This window comes from Podarcis pityusensis (genome assembly GCF_964106645.2).
Source record: "Podarcis pityusensis genome assembly, chromosome: 17".
Taxonomy (NCBI): Eukaryota; Metazoa; Chordata; class Lepidosauria; order Squamata; family Lacertidae; genus Podarcis; species Podarcis pityusensis.
The window spans coordinates 31,050,055-31,077,204 of record NC_138042.1 but is presented as its reverse complement, the minus strand read 5'-3'; the positions used below and the strand labels follow the sequence as shown (position 1 = coordinate 31,077,204).

General features: G+C 44.0%; 1 long non-coding RNA gene across 3 annotated transcripts in view; it reads left to right on the top strand.

Annotated features, from left to right (window-relative positions):
- LOC308466309 overlaps window positions 1–27,150 on the top strand; it is a 44,797-nt gene that overhangs the window by 6,356 nt on the left and 11,291 nt on the right. For all 3 annotated transcript variants that reach the window (XR_013980712.1, XR_013980713.1, XR_013980714.1), the window contains exon 2: window positions 6,105–6,251. This is a non-coding gene — a long non-coding RNA (uncharacterized lncRNA). The remainder of the gene's footprint in view (window positions 1–6,104; window positions 6,252–27,150) is intronic.

Here is a 27,150-nt window from a genome sequence, read left to right as displayed (position 1 = left end):
AAATACATCTGTAATTCTAGGTGACCTTTATGCTTCCAAATTGAAGAAATGCTATCCAGACGACCAGTCAATAGAAGAAACCAATATAATTTTTGAAGAATTGTTCCTTCTGTAATGAACATGTAAGGCCATTCAAGCAGTTGCGATGGCAGTCCGATAAAAAAATCACATTGATCTTTGAATAATGTTTGGTGGGCAGGTCATGTCTTCAGTGCAGAATTCCCTCCTCTTCTCCCCAGTACTTAAAATAATGAAAGAGCAATAAAGTGTTAAATTTCAAGGCTCTAATTCACTGGCTATGTGAGAATTGTTTCAGGAAGCGATTTTTTACACGGGCCTATGTGATGTTAGAAGCTTCAGGAAAATTGAGAGAAAGAAACAATTAATAGATTCTGGTTACACTACATATCTGAATGTAGTTTAAGGAGTCACTGATGGTCTGGCAAGGAGTGTCAAAGCAACCACCACATCTTTACCATGGGGAAGTGTAGAGTAGTACCAATTTGTTTTTCTCCTTGCTGTGCTGAAATTCTGTATCAGCCATTATTAACCTGTGCATTATGAGCTATGACCATGTACCTTCCAAAGTGATATTTCTACCTCTTCCTGAAACCTGACAAGACTGGATCTACACTGGTTGGCGGGGAATTGCATGACTGAATGCATCCTCATATGAAAGTGTGTATATGGGGGAAATTCCATCTCTAATTCAGAACTTCATCTTGTATGGCACGAGGGTTCAGTCATAAGAGCCTTCACCTAGACCAGGCATAGGCAAACTCGGCCCTCCGGATGTTTTGGGACTACAACTCCCATCATCCCTGACCACTGGCCCTGTTAGCTAGGGATGATGGGAGTTGTAGTCCCAAAACATCTGGAGGGCCGAGTTTGCCTATGCCTGACCTAGACTCGAAAAGGGTCCAGGGCATTTTTGCTACTGTTTATTTATATGGGATACAGGTCTTTAGCCATTAAATAATCTATGGCCTGTTAAAGCTTGTTGGGGGGACGGGGACTGTTATTATGATTATTCCATTATTCTGCTGTCTGTTATTATGATTTTTATTACGTTTTTATTGTTTTAATATTATGATTTTACTATTTACTTAGAAATAAAACCCCACTGAACTCAATGGGTTTTACTCCTGGGTAGACACGTATAGGTTTGTGCTATTGGAAAAAAATATAGATATTGTGTGCTTGAAAAACCGCTGTGAAAGCTAAGGTCTTAAGGATGTGCCCTTACTTACTAGGGGGAGTTTAGCGCCACGGAACTCCCTAGGTTTTCCTTCTACACAAACAAACCCAGATTGCGCTGCAGGCCACCTCTTTATTGGATGTATTTGTAATCCAGTACCACTGACGGCAGCGCACACATTCATACTCCTGATGTTAACTCCTAGATTAGTTCATTCATTCATTCATTCAGCAGAGCAGCCACTGTTTAGCCTGGGGGATTCTTGTAGCGCAAGTGGGCTGAGGGGAGGAGGGGGAAGTACTGAGTTTCCGTACCTTGACAGAATTCCAGTAATTTGTCAGAGCAGTTGACCCTGACATGACTTAGCCATATCCCAGAAGGATAGTGCTTGGCAGTCTGTTACTGCTGGAGAAAAGCTTTTAGCAGTTGGCAGGAGGACTGTCCATCCTTTTTTTTTTGCCGCAGCTAGCTTCAATCTCGGAGAGCCATGCAGCTCTTTTTGCTGCAGATGTGAAGCTTTGTAGGTGCTGAGCACTGCATATTTCTCTCAGCACGCATGCCATTCTGCTGCTGTCTTGGGCGGCTGTGTACAAAGATCCCTTACCAGGAGGCCAGTTATGATGGAGTGGAGCTCTCTCACTCTGGAACGTCCAGTTCTATCCACCCGGAAGGTCACTTATCGTAGTGCTCATGCAGTCACGTGCCAGGTAGATCATCTGTTTCGCCCTCCAGTTGCTCGGAATAATTTTACTGCACATCTGCCCCAAACCTGAATCAGAAGAAACTGCAAGAATTCATTATTACATAAGCACCTGGTTAGCTGTAACACTCCTCCCACTGCAGACCCTCAAAGTGTCCCTATTTTCCAGGAACAGTTCCAGATTTACAGAAGTCGTCCCGGTTTCTGATTTGATTCTGGAATGTCCTGCTTTTTCTTAAAGGTAAAGGTACCCCTGCCTGTACAGGCCAGTCGTGTCCAACTCTAGGGTTGTGCGCCCATCTCACTTAAGAGGCCGGGGGCCAGCGCTGTCCGGAGACACTTCCGGGTCACGTGGCCAGCGTGACGAAGCTGCTCTGGCGAGCCAGCACCAGCACAGCACACGGAAACGCCGTTTACCTTCCCGCTATAAAGCGGTACCTATTTATCTACTTGCACTTAGAGGTGCTTTCGAAGTGCTAGGTGGGCAGGAGCTGGGACTGAAAGACAGGAGCTCACCCCGCCACGGGGATTCAAACCGCCGACCATGCGATCGGCAAGCCCTAGGCGCTGAGGTTTTACCCACAGCGCCACCCGCGTCCCTTTTTCTTAGGTCGTCCCTATTTTCATTGGGGGAAATGTTGGAGGGTATGGAGTTATGCAACCCTCGAGCCAAGGTGGTAAGTAACTATGCAACCTTTAGAAGACATCTGAAGGCAGCCCTGTAGAGGGATTTTAAAAAAAAATGTTTTATTATGTTTTTATATATGTTGAAAGCCGTACAGCAACCCAGTCAGATGGGCGGGGGATTAATAAATAATAATAATAAAATAATAATTTCCCCAGCCACTCTGGGTGGCTTCCAACAAAATATTAAAATACAGTAATGCATCAAACATTAAAAGCTTTCCTAAACAGGGCTGCCTTCAGATGTCTTCTAAAAGTCTGGTAGTTGTTGTTCCCTTTGACATCTGGTGGGAGGGCGTTCCACAGGGCGGGTGCCACTATCGAGAATAATAATAATAATAATAATAATAATAATAAAAACAAAACAAAACAAAAAACAGGGCATCTCTATTTTCATTGGAGAAATGTTGGAGGGTATGCCAAGGTTTCTAACTGGGTATGCAGAAGAGTTGTAGAATCCTCTTCACCACTTAGATGAATAGATGTCGCCACGATCTGTAGCTAGGATTTCCCTGACACTGCAGCCTTCTTGAGAAGCAATGCTTGAATTGTTGAATCAGCAGGGAATGGGGCTGTGCTACAAGGCCCCTCCCCTAACACCACATGCGCCAGCTCCCTTTGCCCCTTGACATCTGTGCATTGGCACGTCTACCAGCCCCCCTTGCTACAGGCATCAATTCCGAATGTGAACAAAATTCGGCGTGGGCTTTGAGCCCTTGCTTCTCACTCAGAAATTATTCAACACTTGAACATCTCTTCTGCAGAGAGCTTTGTGATCAGGGCCAATTACAGGGGTCCCCTGGTGGTGGGGATGTGGCCTGCACATTATGTTCAAAGTGGGCCTCAAATTTAGACACCTGTTAATGGTTTTGCATTTAATAACTTATTCTTATGGTCAGTGGACCAAAATGTGACATACACTCTTAGCTTAGAGCTGCAAATAAGATGTGTGATGACAGGCACAGTTTTTTGGTAAATGATGTAGGTTTTGCCATAAAGAATATTGTAAGTAAGTAAGTAATAATAATGATAATAAAATTATTTATACCCCCGCCCATCTGGCTAGGTTTTTCGCAGCCACTCTGGGTGGCTCCCAACAGAATATAAAACACAATAAAACATCTAACATTAAAAACTTCCCTAAACAGGGCTGCCTTCAGATGTCTTCTAAAAGTCAGATAGTTTATTTCTTTGACTTCTGATGGGAGGGCGTTCCACAAGGAGGGCGCTACTACTGAGAAGGCCCTCTGCCTGGTTCCCTGTAACATCGCTTCTCGCAGTGAGGGAACTGCAAGAAGGCCCTCAGAAGAGGACCTCAGTGTCTGGGCTGAATGATGCTGGTGGAGACGCTCCTTCAGGTCTAAATTGATATAAAAATATATCAGTTCTGATGGCACAACAGCAGACTATGATGACTATGTCCTTTCAGATCAGCTGATGATATAAACAAGGTGTGAGGATCCTTTGACCCGCTATGTGTTTCTGAACTACAACTTCCATCATTCCTGACCATTGAGCTTGCCTACTGAGGCTGATGGGTATTGTAGTTCAGCAACATTTGGAGAGCCAAAGGTTCTCCACACCTGATATAAACAAACCACAACTAGTGACAGCTGCCTTATGCCCCACCCCCTTTATGGTGCCTTATTTTGGGTTTTATGTGTTGTCATTTTTAAATATTTATCATGGCCAGGAGCCCCAAAAGTTGGAAGTGACCCCCAGGCCTCAGTGGATCTTTGAGGGGGCTTGTTAATGGCGATCCCATCCATGGACCGAGTGTATCTGTTGTGTGTTAGAAAGATTGTGTTTACAAATAAAACATGGTAAGCACAGAATTTAATAATTTAATTGTCTCTGTGTTAAGAAGGACAGGTCAGAGGCACACTTGAGCCCAAGGCTTGCTCTCATGGTGTGTGTTGTGTGGTTCAGAAACAGAAAGGGAAAATAAGGCATATAAAAATCCATGTAAGTGAAGACACAAAACACTCATAGCTTATAAAAAAAGATTCCGATATGGGTGATCTGGATCAATGAAGTTTTAATACACACACTATTAAACCATGGGTAAGTGAGCTTATGAAACGAGAAATTCTGTGTTTTTATGTCAAAATTACAGATTCCATTAAAAGTGTTATCACAGGAGTGATTGCTCAGGTTGAATGACTTGAGGCAGTTCAGGTTGAGCAAATCAGTAATGATTGGATGCAATTTAGTTGTCTGGTTCTGCTGTGTTCACAGGAGAAATAGTCCTGTGAAACCACAGGAAGCAGCTGAAAAACAACCAGAAATGAGTTGTGGAGGGCTGAAAATGCCACCTCTGAAGTGGAGAGGGGTTAATTAACGCTGAAGGAGACAGTGACCGGTAGACTGTGACAAGTCGTATCTACTTTGGAAGGTCTTGCCTAAAAGCTTCTCTCAGGTAAGCGTGTTGTCTAGGATTGGGTAAAGATTTTCTAGAGATCAAACATGAATCTTAAGAGAAATTAAGCCCTGAGAAACAACTGATTAAGCCCTGATTTTATGAATAGGAAGACTGGTACATTTTTAAACACAGCCAACTGTTGCAGTGCTTAAAGTTGAGCCAAAGGACTAAGTGGAACGAGGCATTTAGTTGCAAAGAAAGAGAGGAAAAGATATAAAAGTACAAACACAGCAAAGACTCATCATGATCTATATCTCATTGAAAGCAATTGCGTGGAACACAGGCCTGGTTTGTGAACACAACAGAACGGTTTGGTAGTGTTTGCTTTTTGCATAAAAACTCACTACATGTAAAAAACTAGAATAGCAAGGTGTGGGCTTTGCTGGAACCCCTTTCCCTTACATGCTAGGCTTTTAAAAAACAACAACAACAACAAATCTTGCAGAGAACTCTAAACATGAATTTATTCTAAAATGAAAAGCACCCTAGTCCAAATTGGCACAGTTCATTCTACCACCTCAGTATTTCTACTGCCACATTTTGCTGCATTCACACACCAGGCCTCAGTTATGACTTAACACTTAACAGGTAGTGCTTGTCACCTGTGCACGTCTCAAAAGCCAAATAATAACATACAGTAATCACAACTGAGGCAAAGGTTCAATAAGGGACGTGGGTGGCGCTGTGGGTTAAACCACAAACCACAGAGCCTAGGACTTGCTGATCAGAAGGTCAGCAGTTCGAATCCCCACGACGGGGTGAGCTCCCGTTGCTTGGTCCCTGCTCCTGCCAACCTAGCAGTTCAAAAACACATCAAAGTGCAAGTAGATAAATAAGTACTGCTCTGGCGGGAAGGTAAACGGCGCTTCCGTGCTCTGCTCTGGTTCGCCAGAAGCGGCTTAGTCATGCTGGCCACATGACCCGGAAGCTGTACGCTGGCTCCCTTGGCCAATAAAGCGAGATGAGCGCCGCAACCCCAGAGTCGCCCGCGACTGGACCTAATTGTCAGGGGTCCCTTTACCTTTACTTTAAACGTTCAGTACTGCTCATTCCTATAGTTGCACTGGAAATAGGTTTGTCTTTCTCTCGTCCTCTGCTAGCTTTTGACATGCAGAGAGTTTTCCAACAACATGCAGTTTTCCGCCTGCAGTCTGAAGGAGCGCAGCTGTTCAGCCGCATCTCCTACTGCTGGACCTCTGACACCCCTCTGAGTCTGCGTTTGACACCCTTCTTGAGTCTGCTTGAAGGTGAGTGTGAGACTGGCAGAGCCCAGCGTTCTGTTCCATCTGTGTTGTGGTTTTTGTGGGTCAGACATCATGTTGAAGGAGAGGTGGGGAAACATCCCGTTTTATGGCAAATTGCAGTAAGCAGGGTGTGTTGGACTTTGCAAATACTGGGTTTCCGTTTTATGGCAGTACTGTGAAGGTTACTCTTTCCTACAGACCCAGCCCTGCCAGGCAGGTTTGGGTCAGCAGCACTGCCTGTGTCATCTGTATAGTCTACTAGTTGTTTCATACATACCTGCTGTTGCTCAGGTATTCTAAGAAGCCAAAAAGTCGGTGAAGTTTTGATATCGGCAGTTAAAATGTGTTCACTGTATTGGTTTTTTTATTATAATGTTTTAATTAATTTTTGAAAAGTTTTAATACCTATAAAACACAGTGATTTCAAACATTAAAATGCAGAGTTCTTTCAAACTCTTAGACCACCTTCCGGCCCTCCATGGGTTCCATCTTTAAGATTAAATTTACTGCATCTTTTACCTTTATCTATCTATTATATAACCATAATTACCATTAAAACAATTCCACATTACAAGTGTCTTTACATCCCTGCCAAAGATTTTTAACTGTTTACAGTGGTCTTTTAAGTAAATTACAAATTTACTCCAGTCTTTAGAAAATACTTGATCTTCCTGGTTTTGGATCTTCCCCGTCACTTTCACCATTTCCGCATGTTCCATCAATTTCATCTGGCATTCTTCTTTTGTAGGTATTTCTCCTTCCTTCCATCTCTGGGCTAGAAGCATTCTCACTGCCATTGTTGCATACATAAGAAGTCTTTTATCTTCTCTTGGAAACTCTTCACCCAGAATACCTAGTAAAAAGACTTCTGGGTTTTTTTAGCAAATGTATTTTTAAACATTTTCTTTAGCTCATTATATATCATTTCCCAGAAAGGTCTTCACTGTATTGTTTTTGGTGCCTGCTAACACCTCCCCCCCCCCCTTTTCCTTTTTTGCTTCAGCAAGCCTGCCCAGGCATGCAATCTTAGCAAGTAATTTTATTTTTAATTGTTTAAAATTGCTGATTCCTGTTTATATTTTATTTATAATTGCTTGACATCGCTGGCCATATTCATATTTTAAATTTCATGCTAACTTGTTTTTAAATTTTTGTTTTTATAAGGGTTTTCTTTTAAATGACTATTTTAAGCAGTGTCCTTTGTACGCTGCTTAGAGGTCTTCCGATGACTAAAGTAAACATATCAATTTTGCTAGGTAAATAAATAAACAAATATCGGCCGCAAAGTGCTCACCCGCCAGCCCCTCCTCACCATTAGGTTCAAAGTCTAAAATGACCTAATCGCGACGTTGCCCATCTCTGCTGCAAAGTGCTCTCAGGAGTGCATGCAAGTGCAGAAGAAGGAAAGTGGTTACTTAATCCTATCCCTGCTGTCTGCCTTTCCCCTCAAATTCTCCCACCATCCGTTTTGATCCCTGCTAGTCAGTGCTGGATCTGGGTGGAAGTAGCTTTGTGGGAGGGTCAGGGTAAAGGAACTTGGAACAAATCACTCCCCCCTCCCAAGGGCACTTTGCAACTTGGCATAATGTGTGACTGTTAATACAACCAGTGCTGGATTTACATATAAGCCAAACAAGATATAGTTTAGGGCCCCACTCTCTTGAGGGGCCCCAAAAAAATTAAAGGGGAAAAAACCTGGATGTACATTTCCAAAACGTAAGATAAGTTCAACAATTACAGTGGATGCTTGGGTTGCGAACGTGATCTGTGTGGGATGCACGTTCGCAACCTACAGTGGCATGTCTGTGCATGCGCAAAGCGCGATTTAGCGCGTCTGTGCATGCGCAACCGCCAAAACCTGGAAGTAACCCGTTCTGATACTTCCAGGTTTTGGCGGTCTGTAATCTAAAAAAGGGTGCGGGTGACGCTGTGGGTTAAACCACAGAGCCTAGGACTTGCCGATCAGAAGGTAGGTGGTTCGAATCCCCGCAACGGGGTGAGCTCCCGTTGCTCGGTCCCTGCTCCTGCCAACCTAGCAGTTTGAAAGCACGTCAAAGTGCAAGTAGATAAATAGGTACCGCTCCGGCGGGAAGGTAAACAGCGTTTCCGTGCGCTGCTCTGGTTCGCCAGAAGCGGCTTAGTCATGCTGGCCACGTGACCCGGAAGCTGTACGCCGGCTCCCTCGGCCAATAAAGCGAGATGCCCCAGAGTCGGTCACGATTGGACCTAATGGTCAGGGGTCCCTTTACCTTTACCTTTAATCTAAAAAAACGCAACCTGAAGTGTCTGTAACCCGAGGTATGACTGTGCTTTGATAAAATACACATTTTGTTATGTGCAAATGGCTTTAGATACCTATTAGGTACATAAATTACCATATAGCATACAGTGGTACCTCAGGTTACATATGCTTCAGGTTACATACACTTCAGGCTACAGACTCCGCTAACCCAGAAATACTACCCCGGGTTAAGAACTTTGCTTCAGGATGAGAACAGAAATTGGGCTCTGGCGGCGCAGCAGCAGCAGGAGGCCCCATTAGCTAAAGTGGTGCTTCAGGTTAAGAATATTTTCAGGTTAAGAACAGACCTCCAGAACGAATTAAGTTCTTAACCCGAGGTACCACTGTATATCCAACACAAAAAAACCAGCGACAAATTGTTGTTGACAAAGGACAGCTGGACATAAATGGTCCCATTACCTTCAGTGGTTTAGGGCCTCAGCAAACCTAAATCCGGCCCTGAATATAACTGGTGGCTATAGTCCAACATAGGGTTTGCCCCTCACTTTCTTAGGATGGGTAAATGGTCCATGGCTTACCCAGTGGATTGCCATAGAAGAAGAAGAAGAAGAGGAGGAGTTTGGATTTGATATCCCACTTTATCACTACCCTAAGGAGTCTCAAAGCGGCTAACATTCTCCTTTCCCTTCCTCCCCCACAACAAACACTCTGTGAGGTGAGTGGGGCTGAGAGACTTCAAAGAAGTGTGACTGGCCCAAGGTCACCCAGCAGCTGCATGTGGAGGAGCCGAGACGCGAACCCAGTTCCTCAGATTACGAGTCCACCGCTCTTAACCACTACACCACATATCCTTTAACATGGGCAATATCCATGGACCTCTAACATAAACGCATGTAAGTGTCTTCGCAGGAGGAACCCATCTCCCCCTCTCCGCAATCTTTTCGGCTTCTGGATTTAGCTTTGCTCCATTTCCTTAATCACTGCCTTTCAGGACACGGGGAATAGACTGCATTCAGCTTTGCATATATAATTGCATCTGTGACCCTTGACAGCTTTAATCAACATATGGAATTTAAATACATGCCGCTATTCCCCCGTGGCTTGGTTAGACGTTTAAATCTGCCTTGAAATCAATAGCCTGCATCAGTGACTAAATAAAATTAGCAATAGGCTGGAAGTGAAATGGAAGCTACTCTTGAAGAGTATTTGCAGAGAGCCTCCATCCGGCCCCCGCCCTTCCAGGAGGCTGTGCCATCTGGAACTGTGACATTTCCAACTGCAGTGCTAGCGATGGAGAGCCTTCAATAACCGTTTCGTCACCAGCAAGGGGCTGATTTGTAGTTTGGCGACAGAATAGTTCTGTCCTGGTTAACCAGTGGCAAGGCTTTACCTGGCAAGATGGGTGGAGGGAGACAAGAGCTTCTGTGGTCGGAAATGTTTAAGGACAGCACCTTTGGGGCCGCTGCGACCACATAACACCAGTCCTGGGAGATCAGCATTGGCTCCCAGTACATTTCCGAGCACAATTCAAAGTGTTGGTGCTGACCTTTAAGGCCCTAAACGGCCTCGGTCCTGTATACCTGAAGGAGCGTCTTTATCCCAGACACTGAGATCCAGTGCCGAGGTCCTTCTGGCGGTTCCCTCATTGCAAGAAGTGAGGTTACAGGGAACCAGGCAGAGAGCCTTTTGGTAGTGGCTCCCGCCCTGTGGAACACCCTCCCATCAGATGTCAAGGAAATAAGCAGCCATCTTATCTTTAAAAGACATCTGAAGGCAGTCCTGTTTAGGGAAGTTTTTAATATTTAATGCTGTATTTTTTCTAACACTCGATTGGGAGCCACCCAGAGTGACTGGAGAAACTCAGCCAGATGGGCGGGGTATTGATGATGATGATGATGATGATGATAATAATAATAATAATAATAAATTATTTGGATAGGTATTTGGCCTCTTGGCTGGCACCTGTTTCCCCCCACCACGACAGATAATTAATGCACACACACACTTCGCACATGTAATTTTGGCACGCTTTTAGTTAGGTAGAGATATTTGGTTGTGGTGCGTAATGTTGAATGAAAGTTTGTCAGGCACCATTAGCAAATGACCCAGAAAGCGATGGAAGATAATCGGATATAAGTGTCTCATGTCCCCAACCTTAAATTCATATACGTATCCATTTACTTTTTAAAAAAGTAAATCTGTACATACCAAATACACATGTGCATGTCGCTCAATACATTCTTTCATTCTTTTTTGTACACAATTTTTTGTCTAATGCCGACATTTTTGCAAAATGTCCCCCCCCCCCCCCAATATGCATTTGTGCACATTACTTTTCCTAACATACTCCATTTTGGACACTCTTTCCCCTAATATACTTGTTTTTGTATGCTTTTATTTGGTTTTCCAATGGGATCGCAACATTCAGAGAAGTGCACATTTGGAAAGGTAGCTATGCTTTGGTTTGCGCATTTGGGTTTGGGAAGCGCGAATAAGCTGGTTTTGCATCAAGATGTGAAAGGAAACTAATTTTTCACTTCATCCCTGGCTCAGAAACCAAACCAAACACTTGCATTTAAGCTGATGTTAGCCTGGGAGCTCCTCCTTTACTTTGTTTCAATTGGCTGAATTTGATTAATGAGGATAAAAAGCATTGCTTTTCCTTATCCCCCCCCGCCAACTCACAAAAAATGAGGTTTAGACTCCTCTAAAACAGACTTTCAAGCAGACTTTGAAATTAAGAAAAAAAGCACTTTTAAAATAGATTTTATGTTATTAGCTTAAAAATGCAACGAAATGTAAAGCCCCACTGACCTGTTTGAAGGTCCAAATGGAAGCAACTTGGTCAGTCTAGAAGGCAGGTAGCTGTTTTGCAGTACAAGGCAAAACCAGGTGTGTCCACTAGGTGTCTCTCTGTGCTGTGTGTACAGACATAGACCAATGACCTGCCTTCTATTTTGCAAAAGTGTTGGGCAGCCAAACAGTGCTTACTGTCAAAGAGATGTGAAGCCTTAGCCATGAATGATCTGCTAGCAAGGGCTGGCTGCCATAATGGACTGCCATGCTTATGCCTAGGTGGCGATGTGGAGAGAATTCTGTCATTATTCTAGAGATGGACTAAGTGAATTATAGTCCATCTTTCCTCTGGAATTGCAATTCCCCACCGCCACCCCATTTGTTTTAACAGAGAGTCCAGGCGACATCTTTGTCAAATCATTGTAATTCATTGTTTTCTGCGTTGATTTATGTCAGTTTTCCGGATTGAATAAGGGACGGTCGCAGCTTATCCAGTGTGGGATGGCAAAACGCCGCTATTCAGGCTTAAAGACAGCTTCTCCCAAGCCTGGGTCTCCAGATGTTGCTGGACTACAATTCCCATAATCCCATTGGGCATCATGTAGGCTGGAGTTGATGGGCATTACAACATCTGGGGACTCAAGTAGGGTCGACACCTGTGCTGAATAATACAGGATTGTCTCGTATTTCAATGTAAAATGTTACGTCCTGTATTGATACAGTTTTGTCCTGTATTTCAGGTCTTCTGTCTCTTTCTCTACCAAGTTGGGGATCCTCTCCAAATGCATGTGTTGGAAAAGGTGTGTGATAGGTCATGTATTTAAGCTATGGGTAGCCAAGCATAGACAAATTTACAAATTTGTGTGTGTGTGTGTGTGTGTGTGAGAGAGAGAGAGAGAGAGAGAGAGAGAGACAGAGAAAGAAATTCAAGAGGGACCATCCTGTTAGACTGCAATACATTGTTAATGGATTGCTTTGAAGTCTGTACCGGATGAACAAAAAATTCTCCACCAACTTCTCCTCGCACCCTGTCCTGTATTTTGCCAGAACAAAGGTGGCAACCCTAGACTTGAGACTGGGAAAGGCTGTCTTTAAAGGGGATACATTCCTAATGAGGGACGCGGGTGGCGCTGTGGGTTAAACCACAGAGCCTAGGACTTGCCGATCAGAAGGTCAGCGGTTCGAATCCCCGCGACGGGGTGAGGTCCCGTTGCTCAGTCCCTGCTCCTGCCCACCTAGCAGTTCAAAAGCACCTCAAAGTGCAAGTAGATAAATAGGTACCGCTGTGGCGGGAAGGTAAACGGCATTTCTGTGCGCTGCTCTGGTTCGCCAGAAGCGGCTTAGTCATGCTGGCCACATGACCCGGAAGCTGTATGCTAGCTCCCTCGGCCAATAAAGTGAGATGAGTGCCGCAACCCCAGAGTCGGCCACGACTGGACCTAGCTGAAGGTTTTGTTTGGCTCTCATAATAGCCATGGCCTCTACACTGTGTCATGTGGACTTGCTACTTTTCATATGCTGCTTATCCTATGTTCTGCTTGCTCACTTTTAGAGGTGGACAAATCCTCTTCTTCATCATCATCATCATTTTATTATTTGTATCCTGCCCATCTGGCAGGGTTGCCCCAGCCACTCTGGGCAGCTTCCAACACATATAAAACGCAAAACATTAGAAACTTCCTGACACAGGGCTGCCTTCAGATGTCTTCTAAAAGTTGTATAGTTCTCCTTGACATCTGAAGGGAAGGCATTCCCCAGGGAGTGCGCCATTGCTGAGAAAGCCCTCTGCCTGGTTCCCTGTAACTTTTCAAAGTGAGGGAACTGCTAGAAGGCCTTCGGAGCGGGACCTCCGCGTATTTTCACTCAAAATGCAACTTTTCAAATGCACTTTTGATAGGTTTACTTGAGCTGAGAACTGGGCCAGAGCATTCAACAAGAGCAGAATCAAGCGAATAACTAGCCTTCCCTGTTCACTATATACTGAGGGAGAGCCCAACTGCACATGTCACACCAATGACATACCTAGCAATCATGTCACGTGTTTTAAACACTAGATTTGAGGCAGTTCTTCCCATGATGCTTGTAGAGATTGCTGTGCAATAAGCCTTCCCTCCCCAGTCTCAATTTCCATTAAAATCCCTTCCCCCCTTCCCCGGTGGGGCAATTACCATTAGGGGGTGGGGAATCCCCCAACAGAGCCATGTTGTCATTCTGGGTTACTGCAATACAATGCCAGGAACTTGGTCATGCTTCAAAACCAGTCGAGCTCATCTTCTGCAGGCAATAAAAGTATAATAGTTGCCCACACAGAGCAGTAGGCTGAGTGAGACTGAGAGTCTATCAAAAGCATCCACTGCCATAAGCACCCCCCGTGTAACGTCTCTTCCATCTAAAGCCCTTCATGACAGGCTATAAATTATATGGGTGCCAGAGCATGCAGTGCTCATCAAGGCTTTAAATGTGGAAATGTCACTGGAGGAAGCTTCTATTTGAATGAGGCTGAGCAAGGGAAAGTTGTAAATCCTGGCTGTGGTGTTAGGTGAGCACCCTACCCACACTGGCTGCAAGGCTAGTAAAAAAATTATGGGCCACATTTGTGAGCAGTAGATTTTGTGCATCATGACACACTTTCCCCTGAGGGTTTCCTGCAGCACTCTTTATTTTGCTTTTTCATTCGCTCATGGCATAGCAGACTCGCCGCTAAAACCACTGCTAAACATTAGTAAATACACCTTGCATTTTGCAAACATATGTTCTGGACTACCACCCCTCCCTTCTCTGATGATTGTCAAATCAAGTGAAGGAGGAGATTGTCATCTTCCCGCCTACCCCCTGTTCTGTCACATTCGTCCTATTTTCAGATTTCTCTTCTTGACTGTTGCTGCAAATCCTTCTCCCTTAATCTGGAACCAGTGTGGCTTCCCCAAGGTCACCCAGTAAGCTTCATGGCTGAGTGGAAACTAGGACCCTGGTCTCCCAGATCTTAATCCAACACTCTTAACCACTATACCACACTGTCTCCTATAAAAGTATAGCTGGATAGGGAGCAGTGTATGCTTGGGTGTCAGAGAAAAAAAGAATATTATGTTGTTGTTGTTTAGTCGTTTAGTTGTGTCCGACTCTTCGTGACCCCATGGACCAGAGCACGCCAGGCACTCCTATCTTCCACTGCCTCCTGCAGTTTGGTCAAACTCATGCTGGTAGCTTCGAGAACACCGTCCAACCATCTCGTCCTCTGTCGTCCCCTTCTCCTTGTGCCCTCCATCTTTCCCAACATCAGGGTCTTTTCCAGGGAGTCTTCTCTTCTCATGAGGTGGCCACAGTATTGGAGCCTCAGCTTCAGGATCTGTCCTTCCAGTGAGCACTCAGGGAATATTATAGAAATTATAAAATGTTTGTGTTTGGTGTGCAAGGGAGCTGTCCATATGTATGTATGTATGGATGTTTGTTTGAGGTTCATAGCTTGCAGGCACGGACAGATCGCAAACTGGTGCTCAGCTCTCATAAATGAACCATGATGCGAGAGGAGCATGGGGTAGATGAGATAACAAGCAGCTGTGCTTCTGATCGTATCATCCTACCACTGTTGACAGAGCCATTTTTAACATTTCCTTCATGGATCAAAGTATGCATGTTCCCTTCACTTGGTCATTGCTAAGCGAAGGTGGGATTTTTTCAGCCTGTCATCTTTCAGTGGCATTTTCCAGCCTGCCACCTGAGCTAGATGGGAAAACAACAGGCTGGCAAATGACAAGTTCTGGCTCCAGGATGCCCTAGATGCCATCTGCTTTTGCAAGTGACAGGTGACTCCCCTGCCAAAATGTGTGCTACAGCTGCTAGAAGCAATGATCTTTGAATGGTACCCAATCTCGCCATCGAACCATTGCAAGTTTGAGCAAGGCCAGTGAAAGGAGAGTGCTTGTCAACTAATGTTGGAGAAAAAAACTTACCTCCAGATTAATTATCTGCGTGCCCAGGCTCCATGTAACTACTATGGCTAATGGCCATTGTTAGACCTATATTCCATTAATTTTTCCAGCTCTTAAAAATAAGAGGAGGCTAAGCTAATGGCCATCATCACATCTTTGGCTTTGGCCCAGTATACCTGAAGGACTGTCTCCACCCCCATCATTCATCATGGACACTGAGGTCCAGTGCCGAGGGCCTTCTGGTGGTTCCCTCACTGCAAGAAGTGAAGTTAGAGGGAACCAGACAGAGGGCCTTCTCGGTAGTGGCGCCGGCCCTGTGGAATGCCCTCCCATCAGATGGCAAGGAAATAAACAACTGCACAACTTTTAGAAGGCTGCCCTGTTTAGGGAAGTTTTTAATTTTTTAATGTTCTAACATGTTTTTAATATTCTATTGGGAGCCACCCAGAGTGGCTGTGGAGGCCTGGCCAGATGGGTGGGGTATAATAAATTATTATTATTATTATTATTATTATTATTATTATTATGAATCATGGGAAGAAAGAGAAGCATTTATCTCCATTCAGGAAGCCACATCCCTTAATTCTCACAACTCAAACTGTTTAACTCTGAGGTGGGGTGGGGGCTCTTCCAAAACTAAGTGAATGCATGGCACTGTATACTTACATTATTCCTCAGCTGGTTTTACTCCATCACACACACACCTTTACCTTTATTGGTTAGAGCTGCTCTTCGTGAAGACTTGGGTTTTTGCCATTTGCTGCAGTACTAATGCGACATGTTCTTATTACAGCCTTATGTTAGAGTGGACTCTGAGTGCATGGGGGTACTGGGCCTAAAGCCTGCAGCATATATGAGGTCTTAGCAAAGATTCAAAACCCTGACAGCATGGATGAAACTGAATGAGATGATCTCATCCTGATCCCTGAGTGGATATTAATCCACCACACAGAATGAACCATACCACTTGGCAGCGTTGCAAGTCCCTCCTTGGGGAATGCCTAAGAATAGCAGGTGTGTGTGTGTGTGTGTGTGTGTGTGTGTGTGTGTGTTGTGGAGGGAGGGAGTGGGCTACAGACAGGGAAAGGAGTCTGCAGGTGTACTGGCAGAAGTATACAGCTCCCTGGACTGCGCTTGTCTAAAGCCGATTCGATTAATAATCCCTTTACTTGTCATCGGATTAACCCCTCCAAATGGGAATTATAGGTGTGTGGCAGGGAGGAGGAAGTTTACAAAATGTACAAGCAACCTTCGAGAGACTCTTCTCTTTCCTAACTGGTAGTCTCTAGAGAGCAGGATTTGAGCTACAGCTTGCCAATAGATGAAACGGCTCGTTCCTGTTTCAGCGCTGAAGTGTCACCCAGAAATGCAGTGTAGAAGTTGAATCTTAGAAGGATGCAGATTTGAGGTTTTCCTGTCAGACCCCTGTCACGCCTTTTTGGCATGCAGAGCTGGCAGCTAAAAAGCACATTATTAATATTATGGAGATTCATTGGGTTGCCTTTATGTAGGTGGAGAAAGCTACTTATGTGCCCAACTGATCCTTGCGTTCTGCAGGTGAGGAGTGTCTGGATGCTGATTCATTGAAAGGTCCTTTCCACATAATATAGGAATTGGGCCTTTAACATTGTGGAAGTCCTTCCCCTTGAATAGTAGACAGTTGAATAGTTGTCTTTTCAGTGTCTGCTGGAGGGTGCTATTAGTGTGCTTTGTTTTTATTATGTATTTTTTAATCTTGTATTTTTATGCTGTGAACCACCCTGACATCTTTGGAAGAAGGGTGGTATACAAATTTAATAAATGAAATGAAATACAGTCGTGCCTTGGAAGCTGAACGGAATCTGTTCCGGAAGACTTCCAAAATGTTCGGAAACCAAAGCACGGCTTCTGATTAGCTGCAAGAAGCTTCTGGCCATGGAAGCCTGGTGGGATGTTGTGCTTCCAAAGGTAGTTCGCAAACTGGAATGCTCACTTCCAGGTTTGTGACATTCAGGAGCAAAAACGTTCGAGAACTAAGCTGTTTGAAAACCAAGGTACGACTGTATAAATAAATAAAATAAAATATTGAAGATCTTCCTCTTTCAACAAGCCTTGTAAGATGAGATTTGTATATGAGGTTTGCCTCATACAGTGGTACCTCGGGATGCGAACAGGATCCGTTCCGGAGCCCCGTTCACATCCTGAACAGAACATGAGACACGACTGCACGTCTGCGTGTGCGCGGGTTATGTTTCGCTGCTTCCATGCATGCGGGTGACATTTTGACCGTCTGCGCATGCGGCGAAACTGGTTGCCACGGAGCGCAACCCAAAAATACTTATCCTGAAGCGTATTTATTCTGAGGTATGACTGTATAACCAGCATGCTTGAGTCTAATTAATTCATGAAGGGGTTAAAACCATAGAGTAAATTGTCCTGTTTCAGGAGGTGTCTTCATGTTGCTGTCACTCTAGCACCAGTGTCTAGAAACACCCACAGTGAGCTTCATATCAGAAAAGGGAACTGAGCCAAAGTCCCCCCCCCCCCAACCTCAGCACTCTCGCTTAAACTCATGTTTGGATTTTTAAATAATCAGCACTGATCCCATTGTGGCTTGTCCTGCTAGCTCACGTGTATGTACCTGGCTGAAAGAAAAGCTGCAAGACTTAGCAAACTACCTACAGCCTGTTCTTGTGCGTGGAAGGAAGTCCCATAGAGCACAATTTACCTTACTCTTCTGCAACTGAGCGTAGAATTTCAGCCTTTCTGAGGATTCCTAAGCATGTTTACTTGGAAGTCACATCCAGTTCAATAGGATTTGCTGCCAGCATGTTTAGGATTGCAGCCTGGATTAGTTATAAAACCATTATTTGCACGGGGCTTGTCTGGAGTTCCTAAACATTGTTTTTTAAATCATCGACCTCAGACAAATTAGTGGATAATATATATTTTTTTCTCCCCCACATTGACGGTTTGTTATCAGAGGAAATGTCCTTGGAATCAGGGCTCGCTGTTGTTTGAGAGCTTTATCTGTGCGACAAATTCCATTCTGTAGGCTCTTATGCCAAAAATGGTTAGATGCACATTCTTAGGGAATGACTGTTTGGGGCACTGAGTATGAACTCATTGGATAGTTTTAATAATAACAAAATTCTTTCAGATTGTCCAGAGTGTTCAGAGCACCCATACATGCTATCTTCTTTCATTCTCACAACAACCAGCTGAGGTAGGTTAGGCTAAGAGAAAGTCACTAGCTAAAAGTCACGCAAACATAAACCCTTAGCAGATTGAGTGTTTAGACTTGGACCGGAAAGACCCAATTGAAACACTCTTGCCTGTTGTACTGAATGTGGTTAAGATGTGTAGTCCACTTTTCAGGGATCAACTCACTAAACAATTTAAGGCCGATATATTTGAAGGGCTGGCTTCTTCTGCATGAACTGTCTTTTACAGTCACCTCCATGTCTAGTTGGCTGGGACAGAGCCTTCTTAGTAGTGGCTCCAAGGTTGTAGAATGCCCTTCCATGGGAAGTTGGGGCTAGACAGAACATATTTGAAAGCTGCTGTGCTGCCAAATACAGCAGTTCTTTCCAAGAGTATCAGGACAAAAGGAATGAGGAGGTGGAAGGGGAACCAAAACAGTTTTATTAACAATAAACAGCAGGCATGCAAAGCATAAAATAAAACATACCCGACAGGGGCTACCCAATCTCCCCTTCAGCTGCCCGGAGCCCCAGGTAGAGCAGCAGGAGAAAGACCCCGACCGTCGGTTTCCCAGCATCAGGTCCTTTGATCTGGGTAGAAGCTCTCTGGGCCGTTCCCACCTATGGCTTTTATAGCCTGCCTTGATGTAATCAAGTGCACCTGGCATTACTCACGATTAGCCCGGGACCCTGAGATGGAATTAATACAGAGCGGCTGAGAGTCTCCCACTACCTGCAGCCGGGCATCTAGCCAGCACTCGCAACACAGAAGAACCCAAGAAATTCCCAACAGGTGTGTGAAACACAAGAATCCAGCAGACCTCAAACTGGGGATGTTAAAGGGAAAGGGACATGCCACCTAACTCCTCAAAATACAATTGTCTTCAGCATTTCCACTACAGCTGCGCGGTAGGCAGGTGGGCGCATGGGGAGGAGAGGGAGAGGAAGTTCTGTTGTGTGAGCGGAAGTCACATACAGTGGTACCTCAGGTTAAGTACTTAATTTGTTCCGGAGGTCCGTTCTTAACTTGAAACTGTTCTTAACCTGAAGCACCACTTTAGCTAATGGGCCTCCTGCTGCCGCTGCGCCGCCGGAGCACGATTTCTGTTCTCATCCTGAAGAAAAGTTCTTAACCTGAAGCACTATTTCTAGGTTAGCGGAGTCTGTAACCTGAAGCGTATGTAACCTGAAGCATGTGTAACCTGAGGTACCACTGTATTGTGAAGTGACTTCATTGGATACAATCCACTGTCACAGAATATGTCAGATTTGTCAAGTCATTTTGTTGCTCAAATTTGGGTATTATGGATTAGATTCTGCCTACTCTTTTACCCAACCAAGATGTTTTTTCAGTGAAAGCTATCCATTACTGTCAGCATGTCTAGTAATTCTACTAAGGTTATAAGTCTATAAAAATAGTTTAGTTCCTCAGTATGGTACCAACCACCCCATTTTGAAGTCTGTATAATTAGAATTGTGCTGACGGATGAAAGTAGAATATTGTTTTCCACTAGCAATGTTCTCTCGATAAAGAGATGTTTAATCGCTCATCAGTGTCGGAAAACAGGCTAAGTGAGGAACATTTTGCTGTATTAAATGCAGAAGACAGTTCAGTTTTATCCATAAGTGAAATATAAAGAATAAGGTTTTTCCATCACAATCATTACAGAGTTTACACTGTTCAGTCTGCATTTTTTCAGTGAAGCTCCACAAATTTATTGCCCTCTCGGGCTAAAGGCATGAAACCGATAGCCCACTTGGATATTAGATTTTTAAAAATTATCTATTATTGACTATGGGTTTTTTGTTTTACACAATTAAGGCTGTGAACCTTACCTGGGAGTAAGACTAACTTAACGGATTGAGAGTTACTTCTGAGTAGGTATGTATAGGATTACATTGTAATGTGGTTGTTTTTTTTCCTGTGAAAACTACTCATTTTCAATGCCCAACATGGCTCATCATTTTATTAGGCTCATGGATTGACAAAAAAGGGGCTACCTTATTTTTTTCACTCCAGATAGTAATGCTAAGGGATTCTGTACCATTAATATCAGTAGATGGAGGGGATCTGGGTAGGAGTATTTTCTCAAATCCCTTTAGCCCTGTGGCGTGACAAACTCCACTTGCAGAAATCCCTCTCCTGCACGACTACTAATGATACAGCCACTCTGCGCTCTCTCTCATGTTGTACCTCATGAAAATTGCATGGGGGAGAATATATTCCATTTAAATTGAAACAGCTTTGGATAAAAGAAGAGAATAGAACACTCTATCATGTAGGAGTGTTTTAGGTTTTTTTTTTAAGGGTAGGGTGATGTTGTTTCCTTCTAATCCAAAAAAGAAGGGATCTTTCATCTGTTATTAAAGGTGACTTGCTAAACAGCCAAGAACATAAGAAGAATAGAATTGTAGAGTTGAAAGGGACCACGATGGTCATCTAGTCCAACCCCCTGCTGTGCAGGGATCTTTTTTTATATATATAATTTTTTATTAGTTTTTTAACATACCATTTTCAACAATAATTAAACATACTTTTGCATCTTATTCAATTTTTTTGTCTTCCATCAGTCCTGTCTGAAAATTTTCCAGTCTAATCTCTTATTATGCATTTCTTATTTTCCCTATTACATTTCAAACTCATAACCAATATCTCTATCTTTTTCTACTTTGTAACACTTCGTATATTTCTCCTTACAAAACTTCTTGTGGTCCTACTAGCGTAATTTGTTGATTACAGTTGTTCTTCAAATAATTCATATACTTCTTCCAATCTTCTGTAAATCTCTGGTCCCGCAGGTTTCGAATCCTTCCTGTCATTTTGTCCAATTCTGCATAGTCCATTAATTTTGTCTGCCATTCTTCTTTTATCAGAATTTCTTCTTGCTGCTGTGCAGGGATCTTTGGCCCAAAGTGGAGCTCGAACCCATAACCCTGAGATTAAGTGTATCATGCTCTCCTAACTGAGCTATCCCTCTGCTGCTCTCAAATATCAGGCCAATGGCCCTTCTTAGTTCCACATCCTGTTCCCACAGAGGCCAACCAGAGATGCTATGGCTGCAGTCCTACACCCACTTACCTAGGGATTTACTTCTAAGTAGGCATGCATAGGATTGTGCTGTAAGCAGGCTTTGGGCTCTTGCAGCAGATATTAAAATGCCAGCCATGTGGAGAAGGGCAGTGATGTTTGCTTGCTTGCTTGCTTGTTCCACGTGCCAGGAGCTGTTCAGAGCTTTTAAAATGGCTTTTATCTCTCCAGGCTTCTTCTCTGCTTTTTACACAATCATATCAGCTGTGCTTCTACATCTTCATATATGTGTGTGTGTGTGTCCATACGCACTTTGAATATGGTCTGCCTGGGAACAGTTCGCTTCTGCTCAGAAAAAGTGAGTGTTTGCTTGCTGCTCTGTTTGATTGAATGAACACAACTGCTGTAGAAGAGCCCAGCTCTGTTCCCAGGGACGTTTTGTTGTTTACGATCTTGGTTCATACTTTTGCCATTAGCTTTTTCATGGGTCATGCATGCAGCCATTTCCATTCTGGACTAGAAACCCAACCTTCTTGGATCTAGCTGGGTGTTCAGCTGCCTTTGCTAATTGCTGGAGAGGTGAGGGGGAAAAAAGCTGTACAATCTAAAGCAATGCGCAGAGAGTTGAGCTGTTCCAAATTCCCTCCTCCCTCCCTCTTTCACACAAACAGAAACAAAGATGTTACATCAAGACAGAGAGATTTCCCACACATCTCAGAGGCAAGGATTCCTCTTTCTGTAATTACTGAGTAGTACCCTGGACTTATGGGACGCGGGTGGCGCTGTGGGTTAAACCACAGAGCCTAGGACTTGCTGATCAGAAGGTCGGCAGTTCGAATCCCCACGACGGGGTGAGCTCCCATTGCTTAGTCCCTGCTCCTGCCAACCTAGCAGTTCGAAAGCACATCAAAGTGCAAGTAGATAAATAGGTACCACTCAAGCGGGAAGGTAAACTGTGTTTCCATGCACTGCTCTGGTTCGCCAGAAGCGGCTTAGTCATGCTGGCCACATGACCTGGAAGCTGTACACCGGCTCCCTCAGCCAATAAAGCGAGATGAGTGCCGCAACCCCAGAGTCGGTCACGACTGGACCTAATGGTCAGGGGTCCCTTTACCTTTACCTTTACCCTGGACTTATATGGGAACTTGTAATTGTTCAACTCCAGTTCCTATCATTCCCAGCCATCAAGGTCAGGGATGATGAAAGTTATCATAAAGCAACATCTATAAGACTGCAAGTCCCCCAAGTTCACTGTAAATCCCATTGAGTCAAACTTTTCCTATTAATTCCCAGTAAATGTGTATAAGACTTTGACAGCAGCCCACAATAGGGCTTGCCTAGTGAAAAGCTGGAGAAGTGACTATTCATCAGAACCTCTGTGTCTTTACCTGGCCTTGTAAATAAAAGAAGCAGAACTAAGAAAAAGAGTAAAATTAATAAGCAATAAAAATGTCTTTGTTTTGCTTTACTTTATTCAGTTTGCAGCACTTTGCCTTTCTTGACACAGAAGATGTCTTACCAAGGTGCAGATTAAAATAAAAAAACAGAGCACACTAAGCTGTGCATAGAAACTATCCATTATTTAGCGGAAGAACAGTGCAGAAGATGCTGGACTCAAACGTGAATTGCAAAGAAACTGCAGGAAGTTCTTACTTGGAACATAAAAGGCAGCTGTTCTAGCCGTTTAATGGCCCTTTTGCTGTGTCACCAGAAGATGCTGCTGCCACAGCTACAGATGGAACTAATTGACCTGAACGACTCACAGATGTTGACAAACAAAAGAGAAAATATCCAGCGTATTGCCATTGTCTGAGCCAACAAAGCCAGGGGAAACTTAATGAAGCACTGATTAAGATTTCCCTCTGTTTTAAAATAAAATCCCCCAATCTGATGCTCTCCATTTTCAGTGTAATCCTGAGAAACATGTTCTTATTTTGAAATGGCATTTTAAAAAACCCTAATCCCCCACCTCCAGCTTAACCTAGCCTGCACAGGAGGGCCTTACAGTAAAAGTACATCGTATCACATACCCTCCAACATTTCTCTGATGAAAATAGGGACGTCCTAAGGAAAAGCAGGACATTCCAGGATCAAATCAGAAACTGGAATGGCTTCTGCAAATCTGGGACTGTCCCTGGAAAATAGGGGCATTTGGAGAGTCTGGTTTCAGTTAATCCTGACAACAACTCTATAATATTTTCATGGTGTATTGTAGGGGGGAGTTAGATTAACAGCATGGTGGCTTACCTAATACTACCCAGTGAGTTCATCTTGTGAGGAATTCCTAAGACCACAAGATGAGCTCTGCTCCGACAGTGGTCACCCAGATGCCTGCAGGAACTGTAGCTTCTAGCAACTGATCTGTAGAAGCATGACGAGGCAGAACGTAGCCACCAATTTCCCATCTCTTGAGCTGTAATCCTATGCAGTGGTACCTTCATTCTCAAACTTAATCCATTCTGGAAATCCATTCCAAAACCAAAGCGTTCCAAAACCAAGGCACGCGTTCCCATAGAAAGTAATGCAAAATGGATTAATCCGTTCCAGACTTTTAAAAACAACCCCCCAAACAGCCATTTAACATGGATTTTACTATCTAACGAGACCATTGATCCATAAGATGAAAGCAATAATCAGTGTACTGCAGTCACGCAATCAATCAATCAGTAGCTGAACTGGGTTCCACACAGTCACAAAAAAAGAGCTGCAAAAACAAAAACACAAAAGCAAAAGCAAAAACAGACAGACCTCTGCGTAACACTCAAAATGGAAGTGTGGCACTCAAATCGGAAGCGTAACACTCAAATTGGAGCACGTTCAGCTTCCAAAGAAAGTTCGCAAATCGGAAGACTTATTTCCGGGTTTGCAGTGTTTGGGTTCCAAGTTGTTTGTGTACCAAGGTGTTTGAGAACCAAGGTACCACTGTACTCATTTACTTGGGGGGGGGAGTGGGGCTTAGTTCTAACTAAACATGCATAGCATTATGCGGTTAGGATCTTTGCCATGGAAGAGGCTGACCTCAGCTAAAACTCCATTTCTGTTGATGCCAAGTGTCACTTTATAAACAAACTTCACCTGAAAGCAGAGCAGCAGAACATACCATCTGGAGAACCTCAGCTTTTGCTTCTACTTTTTAAACTTGAAGGACGTTGCTATAGTGCCTGATGCAAACTCAAAAGCCAGAGGGAGCCAGAGCAGGATTTTCATTTTAAGAAGTAGAACTTCACTGTCCCTGACTAACAAAAACATTTGAAGAAGTGTGCATGCACACGAAAGCTCATACCAAGAACAAACTTAGTTGGTCTCTAAGGTGCTACTGGAAGGATTTTTTTTTATTATTTTGTTTCAAAAACATAATGTTTTGCTGTGCAAAAGTTTCACTGTGGTGTGTAAACAAGTGTTGGGAACTTGGCTTTGTTAGTGCAGTAGCACTCATTTTTTTCTTTTCTTGGCTAAATGTGAAAATAGTTCTTCCAGGCCCCTTTATGGCTTTGTCGGCACCTGCCCCATCCTTTACAGTTAGCATAAAGCTGAAAGAGGTTATCAGCACAGCTTTTGTGGGGAGTTCACATTTTTTAAAGCAATTTGTGTGAAGGAATTGTCGTCTCCCTATTGCTGCAGGGAAACTGGAGCTTGCTATCATGAAATTAACCTCCCCACCTTCTCTCTCGGTTTTTTTTTTTTTTTTGGCTGCAGCAGTTTCCGAATCAGAAGGGGGCACATCCAGTGTTCATTGTCAGTAGACTTTTCCCTGGATGGAGTGGTACCCTCAGGCCACCATCCATTTCATGCTGCTTTGTCCTCCAATTGGACTCACACTGGGCTAATTTCTCAGTAAGTACGTTTCCAGCAGCCCTTCACAATTGCCTGAATTGGAAGAGTAAATACAGTTTGTTTTCCCCGCAACATCACTCCATTGCCTTATTGATTGAGAGAATTTACAGAGATGCAGTGAAGGTTTCTCCCTCCCTCTTCTGTATAGTAATTGAAATTGTTATCCAGGCAGCTGCCCTTGTTAAACGGATAGAGCAGGGCGGGGGGAAGAGAATGACTGTGATTTTTCAGGCTTGGATCTGCAGCTGCTTTCTGTGAATGAAGTAGCAAATCTATAGTTAGAAGGGGAGATAGATTGAAATTAAAGCATACTTTTTTTTGGAGATACTTCTGAGCAAGGACATTTTAGACACCATCACATAGGAATGTCACAGTCTCAAAAATTGGGACTAACATTCTGGTGTGGGGGGGAGGCTCATTCTTCTAACAGGAGCTTTCTGGCATGGCTCCTGTCCTTTGCATTTAACAAGGTCTCAGTAAGTGGAGCTTTCCCCACCAGGCATCATCTGCCAAATGTCTGCTTGTCTAAAGCGGGCTTGCCTGATATTTTTGAGCCTGGGGAGCCATTTGGAAAGCTGCAAGGCTGCTGTGAGCACCACAAAAATATCCATTTCTGAGAAGGAAAACTGGTAAAGCTGAGAAGCACTACCCCATGAAAAGCAATTTACCTACCTGCAAAAAAACAAAACAGAACACAGACTAAAACAAAAAAAACAACAACAAAAATCCACACTCCCCATCAGGCAGCCCTTCTTAACCAAACCATCAAAATAAAAAGCAAAATCCCCCCGTCCCCAAAAAAAACTTATTTTAAAAAACTATGAGGGGAGTGGGCCTTGGGGGCTGCTAAGGAGAGTGCTGGTGGAGCCCATGCACACCACATTGAGCACCCTAATGCTAAATAGCACAGGTAAAGGTAAAGGTAAAGGTACCCCGAGCGTTAGGTCCAGTCGTGGATGACTCTGGGGTTGTGGCGCTCATCTCGCTCTATAGGCCGAGGGAGCCGGCGTTTGTCCACAGACAGCTTCCGGGTCACGTGGCCAGCGTGACTAAGCCGCTTCTGGCAAATCCAGAGCAGCGCACGGAAACGCCGTTTACCTTACCACCAGAACAGTAGCTATTTATCTACTTGCACTTTGATGCGCTTTTGAACTGCTTAGGTGGGCAGGAGCTGGGACCAAATAACAGGAGCTCACCCCGTCGCGGGGATTCGAACCGCCGACCTTCTGATCGGCAAGCCCTAGGCTCAGTGGTTTAGACCACAGCACCACCCGCCTCCCACTAAATAGCACAGGAGCTTTGCCAAAAAAAGCTGGTAACTCTAACTATAGGCTGTGGCAGCCCACTGATAGGTTGTGCCAGCAGTCTCCTCCTGCTAAATGCCCTATCAGAGTTCAGCTGGTTGTCGCTCTGCTCCTGCCCCCGCCCCCAACATGTCTTTGAAATCTATCCACTAAGCTTTTGTAAAGGTCAGAAGACAAATGGGGCCCTTCAGCATTTTGCAATTAGCATGCTCTCTATTTGCATATGATAATCAGGCTCTGCATAAGCCCAATTGGCCGAACAGATTAACATTTTGTTTCCTATTAGATAAGAGGCATTTCTCTAATAAAGCAAGCTGCAAGGTCTGTAGTAGCTGACATTTATAGAACAGTTTGGGTTGGTGCCAACTAGTAGCGTGAAGATTAAATAGCAGAACAGAATCCCACTAACACTGTTAAAATGGAAAGGGATAGCAGCCTTATAATGCCATCCTAACCTCCTTGCTTCTCCAGCTTCCCATCTCAACCTGCATTTGCGTTTATTAGATCTCTAATCTGAAAAAGAGAAGTCTTGCCTTATGTTACTTGACAGGGCAGGCTGCAATCTCGTTTTCTAAGGCTCTGGGACC